We start from the raw sequence: 12,729 nt of genomic DNA on the forward strand, positions 1-12,729 counted from the left end.
TGTATCTTACTGTCTGGAGAGTCTCTATGTATCTTACTGTCTGGAGAGTCTCTATGGATCTTACTGTATGGAGAGTCTATGTATCTTACTGTCTGGAGAGTCTATGTATCTTACTGTCTGGAGAGTCTATGTATCTTACTGTATGGAGAGTCTATGTATCTTACTGTCTGGAGAGTCTCTATGTATCTTACTGTATGGAGAGTCTATGTATCTTACTGTATGGAGAGTATCTATGTATCTTACTGTCTGGAGAGTCTATATGTATCTTACTGTCTGGAGAGTCTCTATGTATCTTACTGTATGGAGAGTCTATGTATCTTACTGTATGGAGAGTATCTATGTATCTTACTGTCTGGAGAGTCTATATGTATCTTACTGTATGGAGAGTCTCTATGTATCTTACTGTATGGAGAGTCTATGTATCTTACTGTATGGAGAGTATCTATGTATCTTACTGTCTGGAGAGTCTATATGTATCTTACTGTATGGAGAGTCTATATGTATCTTACTGTCTGGAGAGTCTCTATGTATCTTACTGTCTGGAGAGTCTATGTATCTTACTGTATGGAGAGTCTATATGTATCTTACTGTCTGGAGAGTCTCTATGTATCTTACTGTCTGAAGAGTATCTATGTATCTTACTGTATGGAGAGTCTATATGTATCTTACTGTCTGGAGAGTCTCTATGTATCTTACTGTCTGGAGAGTCTCTATGGATCTTACTGTATGGAGAGTCTATGTATCTTACTGTCTGGAGAGTCTCTATGTATCTTACTGTCTGGAGAGTCTATGTATCTTACTGTATGGAGAGTCTCTATGTATCTTACTGTCTGGAGAGTATCTATGTATCTTACTGTCTGAAGAGTATCTATGTATCTTACTGTATGGAGAGTCTATATGTATCTTACTGTCTGGAGAGTCTCTATGTATCTTACTGTCTGGAGAGTCTCTATGTATCTTACTGTATGGAGAGTCTATGTATCTTACTGTATGGAGAGTCTCTATGTATCTTACTGTATGGAGAGTCTATGTATCTTACTGTCTGGAGAGTCTATGTATCTTACTGTATGGAGAGTCTCTATGTATCTTACTGTATGGAGAGTCTATGTATCTTACTGTCTGGAGAGTCTCTGTGTATCTTACTGTATGGAGAGTCTCTATGTATCTTACTGTATGGAGAGTCTGGAGAGTCTCTATGTATCTTACTGTCTGGAGAGTCTATGTATCTTACTGTATGGAGAGTCTCTATGTATCTTACTGTCTGGAGAGTATCTATGTATCTTACTGTCTGAAGAGTATCTATGTATCTTACTGTCTGGAGAGTCTATATGTATCTTACTGTCTGGAGAGTCTCTATGTATCTTACTGTCTGGAGAGTCTATGTATCTTACTGTATGGAGAGTCTCTATGTATCTTACTGTCTGGAGAGTATCTATGTATCTTACTGTCTGAAGAGTCTCTATGTATCTTACTGTCTGGAGAGTCTATGTATCTTACTGTATGGAGAGTCTATGTATCTTACTGTCTGGAGAGTCTATATGTATCTTACTGTCTGGAGAGTCTCTATGTATCTTACTGTCTGGAGTGTCTATGTATCTTACTGTATGGAGAGTCTCTATGTATCTTACTGTATGGAGAGTCTATATGTATCTTACTGTATGGAGAGTCTCTATGTATCTTACTGTATGGAGAGTCTATGTATCTTACTGTATGGAGAGTCTATGTATCTTACTGTCTGGAGAGTCTCTATGTATCTTACTGTCTGGAGAGTCTCTATGGATCTTACTGTATGGAGAGTCTCTATGTATCTTACTGTCTGGAGAGTCTCTATGTATCTTACTGTCTGGAGAGTCTATGTATCTTACTGTATGGAGAGTCTCTATGTATCTTACTGTCTGGAGAGTATCTATGTATCTTACTGTCTGAAGAGTATCTATGTATCTTACTGTATGGAGAGTCTATATGTATCTTACTGTCTGGAGAGTCTCTATGTATCTTACTGTCTGGAGAGTCTCTATGGATCTTACTGTATGGAGAGTCTATGTATCTTACTGTCTGGAGAGTCTCTATGTATCTTACTGTCTGGAGAGTCTATGTATCTTACTGTATGGAGAGTCTTGTATCTTACTGTATGGAGAGTCTATGTATCTTATGTCTGGAGAGTCTTACTGTATGGAGAGTCTCTATGTATCTTACTGTATGGAGAGTATCTATGTATCTTACTGTCTGGAGAGTCTATATGTATCTTACTGTATGGAGAGTCTCTATGTATCTTACTGTATGGAGAGTCTCTATGTATCTTACTGTATGGAGAGTCTATGTATCTTACTGTCTGGAGAGTCTATGTATCTTACTGTCTGGAGAGTCTATGTATCTTACTGTATGGAGAGTCTCTATGTATCTTACTGTCTGGAGAGTATCTATGTATCTTACTGTCTGAAGAGTATCTATGTATCTTACTGTATGGAGAGTCTATATGTATCTTACTGTCTGGAGAGTCTCTATGTATCTTACTGTCTGGAGAGTCTCTATGTATCTTACTGTATGGAGAGTCTATGTATCTCTATGTATCTTACTGTCTGGAGTATCTATGTATCTTACTGTCTGGAGAGTATCTATGTATCTTACTGTATGGAGAGTCTATGTATCTTACTGTATCTCTATGTATCTTACTGTATGGAGAGTCTATGTATCTTACTGTATGGAGAGTATCTATGTATCTTACTGTCTGGAGAGTATCTTATGTATCTTACTGTATGGAGAGTCTCTATGTATCTTACTGTACTGTCTGAGAGTCTATATGTATCTTACTGTATGGAGAGTCTCTATGTATCTTACTGTATGGAGAGTCTCTATGTATCTTACTGTCTGGAGAGTATCTTACTGTCTGGAGAGTCTATGTATCTTACTGTATGGAGAGTATCTATGTATCTTACTGTCTGGAGAGTCTATGTATCTTACTGTCTGGAGAGTCTCTATGTATCTTACTGTATGGAGAGTCTCTATGTATCTTACTGTATGGAGAGTCTTATGTATCTTACTGTATGGAGAGTCTCTATGTATCTTACTGTATGGAGAGTCTATCTTACTGTCTGGAGAGTCTCTATGTATCTTACTGTCTGGAGAGTCTCTATGGATCTTACTGTATGGGGAGTCTATGTATCTTACTGTCTGGAGAGTCTCTATGTATCTTACTGTCTGGAGAGTCTATGTATCTTACTGTATGGAGAGTCTCTATGTATCTTACTGTCTGGAGAGTATCTATGTATCTTACTGTCTGAAGAGTATCTATGTATCTTACTGTATGGAGAGTCTATATGTATCTTACTGTCTGGAGAGTCTCTATGTATCTTACTGTCTGGAGAGTGTATCTTACTGTAGGAGAGTCTCTATGTATCTTACTGTATGGAGAGTCTATGTATCTTACTGTCTGGAGAGTCTCTATGTATCTTACTGTATGGAGAGTCTCTATGTATCTTACTGTATGGAGAGTATCTATGTATCTTACTGTCTGGAGAGTCTATATGTATCTTACTGTCTGGAGAGTCTCTATGTATCTTACTGTATGGAGAGTATCTATGTATCTTACTGTATGGAGAGTCTCTATGTATCTTACTGTATGGAGAGTATCTATGTATCTTACTGTCTGGAGAGTCTATATGTATCTTACTGTCTGGAGAGTCTCTATGTATCTTACTGTCTGGAGAGTCTCTATGTATCTTACTGTCTGGAGAGTCTATGTATCTTACTGTATGGAGAGTCTCTATGTATCTTACTGTATGGAGAGTATCTATGTATCTTACTGTCTGAAGAGTATCTATGTATCTTACTGTATGGAGAGTCTATATGTATCTTACTGTCTGGAGAGTCTCTATGTATCTTACTGTCTGGAGAGTCTATGTATCTTACTGTATGGAGAGTCTCTATGTATCTTACTGTATGGAGAGTCTATGTATCTTACTGTCTGGAGAGTCTATGTATCTTACTGTATGGAGAGTCTCTATGTATCTTACTGTATGGAGAGTCTATGTATCTTACTGTATCTATATGTATCTTACTGTCTGGAGAGTCTCTATGTATCTTACTGTCTGGAGAGTCTATGTATCTTACTGTCTGGAGAGTCTCTATGTATCTTACTGTCTGGAGAGTCTATGTATGTATCTTATGTATGTCTGGAGAGTCTCTATGTATCTTACTGTCTGGAGAGTATCTATGTATCTTACTGTCTGGAGAGTCTCTATGTATCTTACTGTCTGGAGAGTCTCTATGTATCTTATTGTGTCTGGAGAGTCTCTATGTATCTTACTGTCTGGAGAGTCTCTATGTATCTTACTGTCTGGAGAGTATCTATGTATCTTACTGTCTGAAGAGTATCTATGTATCTTACTGTCTGAAGAGTATCTATGTATCTTACTGTATGGAGAGTCTATATGTATCTTACTGTCTGGAGAGTCTCTATGTATCTTACTGTCTGGAGAGTCTCTATGGATCTTACTGTATGGAGAGTCTATGTATCTTACTGTCTGGAGAGTCTCTATGTATCTTACTGTCTGGAGAGTCTATGTATCTTACTGTATGGAGAGTCTCTATGTATCTTACTGTATGGAGAGTCTATGTATCTTACTGTCTGGAGAGTCTATGTATCTTATGTATCTTACTGTCTGGAGAGTCTCTATGTATCTTACTGTATGGAGAGTCTCTATGTATCTTACTGTATGGAGAGTATCTATGTATCTTACTGTCTGGAGAGTCTATATGTATCTTACTGTCTGGAGAGTCTCTATGTATCTTACTGTATGGAGAGTCTATGTATCTTACTGTATGGAGAGATCTATGTATCTTACTGTCTGGATCTTGTATCTTACTGTATGGAGAGTATCTATGTATCTTACTGTCTGGAGAGTCTCTATGTATCTTACTGTATGGAGAGTCTCTATGTATCTTACTGTCTGGAGAGTCTATATGTATCTTACTGTCTGGAGAGTCTCTATGTATCTTACTGTATGTATCTTACTGTCTGGAGAGTCTCTATGTATCTTACTGTATGGAGAGTCTATGTATCTTACTGTATGGAGAGTCTCTATGTATCTTACTGTATGGAGAGTCTATGTATCTTACTGTCTGGAGAGTCTCTATGTATCTTACTGTATGGAGAGTCTCTATGTATCTTACTGTATGGAGAGTCTATGTATCTTACTGTCTGGAGAGTCTCTATGTATCTTACTGTCTGGAGAGTCTATGTATCTTACTGTATGGAGAGTCTCTATGTATCTTACTGTCTGGAGAGTCTTATGTATCTTACTGTATGGAGAGTCTATATGTATCTTATGTATCTTATGTATCTTACTGTCTGGAGAGTCTATGTATCTTACTGTATGGAGAGTCTTACTTACTGTATGGAGAGTCTATGTATCTTACTGTCTGGAGAGTCTCTATGTATCTTACTGTATGGAGAGTCTCTATGTATCTTACTGTATGGAGAGTCTCTATGTATCTTACTGTCTGGAGAGTCTGTATGGAGAGTCTCTATGTATCTTACTGTATGGAGAGTCTCTATGTATCTTACTGTATGGAGAGTCTCTATGTATCTTACTGTATGGAGAGTCTATATGTATCTTACTGTATGGAGAGTCTCTATGTATCTTACTGTATGGAGAGTCTATGTATCTTACTGTCTGGAGAGTCTCTATGTATCTTACTGTCTGGAGAGTCTCTATGTCTTACTGTATCTTGTATCTGTCTGGAGAGTCTCTATGTATCTTACTGTCTGGATGGAGAGTCTCTATGTATCTTACTGTCTGGAGAGTATCTATGTATCTTATGTCTGAAGAGTATCTATGTATCTTACTGTATGGAGAGTCTATGTATCTTACTGTCTGGAGAGTCTCTATGTATCTTACTGTCTGGAGAGTCTATGTATCTTACTGTATGGAGAGTCTCTATGTATCTTACTGTATGGAGAGTCTTATGTATCTTACTGTATGGAGAGTCTCTATGTATCTTACTGTATGGAGAGTCTATGTATCTTATGTATCTTACTTACTGTATGGAGAGTCTCTATGTATCTTACTGTATGGAGAGTATCTATGTATCTTACTGTCTGGAGAGTCTATATGTATCTTACTGTCTGGAGAGTCTCTCTATGTATCTTACTGTATGGAGAGTCTCTATGTATCTTACTGTCTGGAGAGTCTCTATGTATCTTACTGTCTGGAGAGTATCTATGTATCTTACTGTCTGGAGAGTCTCTATGTATCTTACTGTATGGAGAGTCTCTATGTATCTTACTGTCTGGAGAGTCTATGTATCTTACTGTCTGGAGAGTCTCTATGTATCTTACTGTATGGAGAGTCTCTATGTATCTTACTGTATGGAGAGTCTATATGTATCTTACTGTATGGAGAGTCTCTATGTATCTTACTGTATGGAGAGTCTATGTATCTTACTGTCTGGAGAGTCTCTATGTATCTTACTGTCTGGAGAGTCTCTATGGATCTTACTGTATGGGGAGTCTATGTATCTTACTGTCTGGAGAGTCTCTATGTATCTTACTGTCTGGAGAGTCTATGTATCTTACTGTATGGAGAGTCTCTATGTATCTTACTGTCTGGAGAGTATCTATGTATCTTACTGTCTGAAGAGTATCTATGTATCTTACTGTATGGAGAGTCTATATGTATCTTACTGTCTGGAGAGTCTCTATGTATCTTACTGTCTGGAGAGTCTATGTATCTTACTGTATGGAGAGTCTCTATGTATCTTACTGTATGGAGAGTCTATGTATCTTACTGTCTGGAGAGTCTCTATGTATCTTACTGTATGGAGAGTCTCTATGTATCTTACTGTATGGAGAGTATCTATGTATCTTACTGTCTGGAGAGTCTATATGTATCTTACTGTATGGAGAGTCTCTATGTATCTTACTGTATGGAGAGTATCTTACTGTATGGAGAGTCTTATCTTACTGTCTGGAGAGTCTCTATGTATCTTACTGTATGGAGAGTCTATATGTATCTTATGTATCTTACTGTATGGAGAGTCTATGTATCTTACTGTCTGGATCTTACTTACTGTCTGGAGAGTCTCTATGGAGAGGGGAGTCTATGTATCTTACTGTCTGGAGAGTCTCTATGTATCTTACTGTCTGGAGAGTCTATGTATCTTACTGTATGGAGAGTCTCTATGTATCTTACTGTCTGGAGAGTATCTATGTATCTTACTGTCTGAAGAGTATCTATGTATCTTACTGTATGGAGAGTCTATATGTATGGAGAGTCTCTATGTATCTTACTGTATCTTACTGTATGGAGAGTCTCTATGTATCTTACTGTATGGAGAGTCTATGTATCTTACTGTCTGGAGAGTCTCTATGTATCTTACTGTATGGAGAGTCTCTATGTATCTTACTGTATGGAGAGTCTGGAGATGTATCTTACTGTCTGGAGAGTCTCTATGTATCTTACTGTCTGGAGAGTCTATGTATCTTACTGTATGGAGAGTCTCTATGTATCTTACTGTCTGGAGAGTCTCTATGTATCTTACTGTCTGGAGAGTCTCTATCTTATGTATCTTACTGTCTGAAGAGTATCTATGTATCTTACTGTATGGAGAGTCTATATGTATCTTACTGTCTGGAGAGTCTCTATGTATCTTACTGTCTGGAGAGTCTCTATGGATCTTACTGTATGGAGAGTCTATGTATCTTACTGTCTGGAGAGTCTCTATGTATCTTACTGTCTGGAGAGTGGAGAGTCTCTATGTATCTTACTGTATGGAGAGTCTCTATGTATCTTACTGTCTGGAGAGTCTATGTATCTTACTGTATGGAGAGTCTCTATGTATCTTACTGTATGGAGAGTCTATGTATCTTACTGTCTGGAGAGTGTATCTTACTGTATGGAGAGTATCTTACTGTCTATGTATCTTACTGTCTGGAGAGTCTATATGTATCTTACTGTCTGGAGAGTCTCTATGTATCTTACTGTATGGAGAGTCTATGTATCTTACTGTATGGAGAGTATCTATGTATCTTACTGTCTGGAGAGTCTATGTATCTTACTGTATGAAGAGTATCTATGTATCTTACTGTCTGGAGAGTCTATATGTATCTTACTGTCTGGAGAGTCTCTATGTATCTTACTGTCTGGAGAGTCTCTATGTATCTTACTGTCTGGAGAGTCTCTATGTATCTTACTGTATGGAGAGTCTCTATGTATCTTACTGTATCTTACTGTATGGAGAGTCTCTATGTATCTTACTGTATGGAGAGTCTATGTATCTTACTGTATGGAGAGTATCTATGTATCTTACTGTCTGGAGAGTCTATGTATCTTACTGTCTGGAGAGTCTCTATGTATCTTACTGTCTGGAGAGTCTCTATGGTATGGAGAGTCTATGTATCTTACTGTCTGGAGAGTCTATGTATCTTATGTATCTTGTATCTTACTGTATGGAGAGTCTCTATGTATCTTACTGTATGGAGAGTCTATGTATCTTACTGTCTGGAGAGTCTCTATGTATCTTACTGTATGGAGAGTCTCTATGTATCTTACTGTATGGAGAGTCTCTATGTATCTTACTGTCTGGAGAGTCTCTATCTATGTATCTTACTGTCTGGAGAGTCTCTATGTATCTTACTGTCTGGAGAGTCTATGTATCTTACTGTATGGAGAGTCTCTATGTATCTTACTGTATGGAGAGTCTATGTATCTTACTGTCTGGATGAGTCTCTATGTATCTTACTGTATGGAGAGTCTATGTATCTTACTGTCTGGAGAGTCTCTATGTATCTTACTGTATGGAGAGTCTCTATGTATCTTACTGTATGGAGAGTATCTATGTATCTTACTGTCTGGAGAGTCTCTATGTATCTTACTGTCTGGAGAGTGTATCTTACTGTATGGAGAGTCTATGTATCTTACTGTATGGAGAGTATCTGTATCTTACTGTCTGGAGAGTCTATGTATCTTACTGTATGAAGAGTATCTATGTATCTTACTGTCTGGAGAGTCTATATGTATCTTACTGTCTGGAGAGTCTCCATGTATCTTACTGGAGAGTCTCTATGTATCTTACTGAGAGTCTCTATGTATCTTACTGTATGGAGAGTCTATGTATCTTACTGTCTGGAGAGTCTATGTATCTTATGTATCTTACTGTATGGAGAGTCTATGTATCTTACTGTATGGAGAGTATCTATGTGTCTTACTGTATCTTGTATCTTACTGTATGAAGAGAGTCTGGAGAGTCTCTATGTATCTTACTGTCTGGAGAGTCTCTATGTATCTTACTGTATGGAGAGTCTATGTATCTTACTGTCTGGAGAGTCTATGTATCTTACTGTATGGAGAGTCTCTATGTATCTTACTGTCTGGAGAGTCTATGTATCTTACTGTCTGGAGAGTCTCTATGTATCTTACTGTATGGAGAGTCTCTATGTATCTTACTGTCTGGAGAGTCTATATGTATCTTACTGTCTGGAGAGTCTCTATGTATCTTACTGTATGGAGAGTCTATGTATCTTATGTATCTTACTGTCTGGAGAGTCTATATGTATCTTACTGTATGGAGAGTCTCTATCTTACTGTATGGAGAGTCTAGTATCTTATGTATCTTACTGTCTGGAGAGTCTCTATGGATCTTACTGTATCTTATCTTACTGTCTGGAGAGTCTCTATGTATCTTACTGTCTGGAGAGTCTATGTATCTTACTGTATGGAGAGTCTCTATGTATCTTACTGTCTGGAGAGTATCTATGTATCTTACTGTCTGGAGAGTCTCTTACTGTATGGAGAGTCTATATGTATCTTACTGTCTGGAGAGTCTCTATGTATCTTACTGTCTGGAGAGTCTATGTATCTTACTGTATGGAGAGTCTCTATGTATCTTACTGTATGGAGAGTCTATGTATCTTACTGTCTGGAGAGTCTCTATGTATCTTACTGTATGGAGAGTCTCTATGTATCTTACTGTATGGAGAGTATCTATGTATCTTACTGTCTGGAGAGTCTATATGTATCTTACTGTATGGAGAGTCTCTATGTATCTTACTGTATGGAGAGTCTCTATGTATCTTACTGTATGGAGAGTCTATGTATCTTACTGTCTGGAGAGTCTCTATGTATCTTACTGTATGGAGAGTATCTTACTGTATCTTACTATCTTACTGGGAGAGTCTATGTATCTTACTGTCTGGAGAGTCTCTATGTATCTTACTGTCTGGAGAGTCTCTATGGATCTTACTGTATGGGGAGTCTATGTATCTTACTGTCTGGAGAGTCTCTATGTATCTTACTGTCTGGAGAGTCTATGTATCTTACTGTATGGAGAGTCTCTATGTATCTTACTGTCTGGAGAGTATCTATGTATCTTACTGTCTGAAGAGTATCTATGTATCTTACTGTATGGAGAGTCTATATGTATCTTACTGTCTGGAGAGTCTCTATGTATCTTACTGTCTGGAGAGTCTATGGAGAGTCTCTATGTATCTTACTGTATGGAGAGTCTATGTATCTTACTGTCTGGAGAGTCTCTATGTATCTTACTGTCTGGAGAGTCTCTATGTATCTTACTGTCTGGAGAGTCTCTATGTATCTTACTGTCTGGAGAGTCTTACTATGTATCTTACTGTCTGGAGAGTCTCTATGTATCTTACTGTCTGGAGAGTCTCTATGGAGTCTATGTATCTTACTGTCTGGAGAGTCTCTATGTATCTTACTGTCTGGAGAGTCTATGTATCTTACTGTATGGAGAGTCTCTATGTATCTTACTGTATGGAGAGTCTATGTATCTTACTGTATCTATGTATCTTACTGTATGGAGAGTCTCTATGTATCTTACTGTATGGAGAGTCTATGTATCTTACTGTCTGGAGAGTCTCTATGTATCTTACTGTATGGAGAGTCTCTATGTATCTTACTGTATGGAGAGTATCTATGTATCTTACTGTCTGGAGAGTCTATATGTATCTTACTGTCTGGAGAGTCTCTATGTATCTTACTGTATGGAGAGTCTATGTATCTTACTGTATGGAGAGTATCTATGTATCTTACTGTCTGGAGAGTCTATGTATCTTACTGTATCTTATCTTACTGTCTGGAGAGTCTATATGTATCTTACTGTCTGGAGAGTCTCTATGTATCTTACTGTCTGGAGAGTCTCTATGTATCTTACTGTCTGGAGAGTCTCTATGTATCTTACTGTATGAGAGTCTATGTATCTTACTGTCTGGAGAGTCTATGTATCTTACTGTATGGAGAGTCTATGTATCTTACTGTATGGAGAGTATCTATGTGTCTTACTGTCTGGAGAGTCTATGTATCTTACTGTATGAAGAGTATCTATGTATCTACTGTCTGGAGAGTCTCTATGTATCTTACTGTCTGGAGAGTCTCTATGTATCTTACTGTATGGAGAGTCTATGTATCTTACTGTCTGGAGAGTCTATGTATCTTACTGTATGGAGAGTCTATGTATCTTACTGTATGGAGAATCTCTATGTATCTTACTGTATGGAGAGTCTATGTATCTTACTGTCTGGAGAGTCTCTATGTATCTTACTGTATGGAGAGTCTCTATGTATCTTACTGTATGGAGAGTCTCTATGTATCTTACTGTCTGGAGAGTCTCTATGGATCTTACTGTATGGACTGTCTGGAGAGTCTCTATGTATCTTACTGTCTGGAGAGTCTATGTATCTTACTGTATGGAGAGTCTCTATGTATCTTACTGTATGGAGAGTCTATGTATCTTACTGTCTGGAGAGTCTATGTATCTTACTGTATGGAGAGTCTCTATGTATCTTACTGTATGGAGAGTCTATGTATCTTACTGTCTGGAGAGTCTCTATGTATCTTACTGTATGGAGAGTCTCTATGTATCTTACTGTATGGAGAGTATCTATGTATCTTACTGTCTGGAGAGTCTCTATGTATCTTACTGTCTGGAGAGTCTCTATGTATCTTACTGTATGGAGAGTCTATGTATCTTACTGTATGGAGAGTATCTATGTATCTTACTGTCTGGAGAGTCTATGTATCTTACTGTATGAAGAGTATCTATGTATCTTACTGTCTGGAGAGTCTATATGTATCTTACTGTCTGGAGAGTCTCCATGTATCTTACTGTCTGGAGAGTCTCTATGTATCTTACTGTCTGGAGAGTCTCTATGTATCTTACTGTATGGAGAGTCTATGTATCTTACTGTCTGGAGAGTCTATGTATCTTACTGTATCTCTACTTACTGTATGGAGAGTCTCTTACTGTATGGATATCTTGTGTCTTACTGTCTGGAGAGTCTATGTATCTTACTGTAGAGTATCTATGTATCTACTGTCTGGAGAGTCTCTATGTATCTTACTGTCTGGAGAGTCTCTATGTATCTTACTGTATGGAGAGTCTATGTATCTTACTGTCTGGAGAGTCTATGTATCTTACTGTATGGAGAGTCTCTATGTATCTTACTGTATGGAGAGTCTATGTATCTTACTGTCTGGAGAGTCTATGTATCTTACTGTATGGAGAGTCTCTATGTATCTTACTGTATGGAGAGTCTCTATGTATCTTACTGTCTGGAGAGTATCTATGTATCTTACTGTCTGAAGAGTATCTATGTATCTTACTGTATGGAGAGTCTATATGTATCTTACTGTCTGGAGAGTCTCTATGTATCTTACTGTCTGGAGAGTCTCTATGGATCTTACTGTATGGAGAGTCTATGTATCTTACTGT

This window comes from Oncorhynchus tshawytscha, linkage group LG07 (assembly GCF_018296145.1).
Source record: "Oncorhynchus tshawytscha isolate Ot180627B linkage group LG07, Otsh_v2.0, whole genome shotgun sequence".
Lineage (NCBI taxonomy): Eukaryota > Metazoa > Chordata > Actinopteri > Salmoniformes > Salmonidae > Oncorhynchus > Oncorhynchus tshawytscha.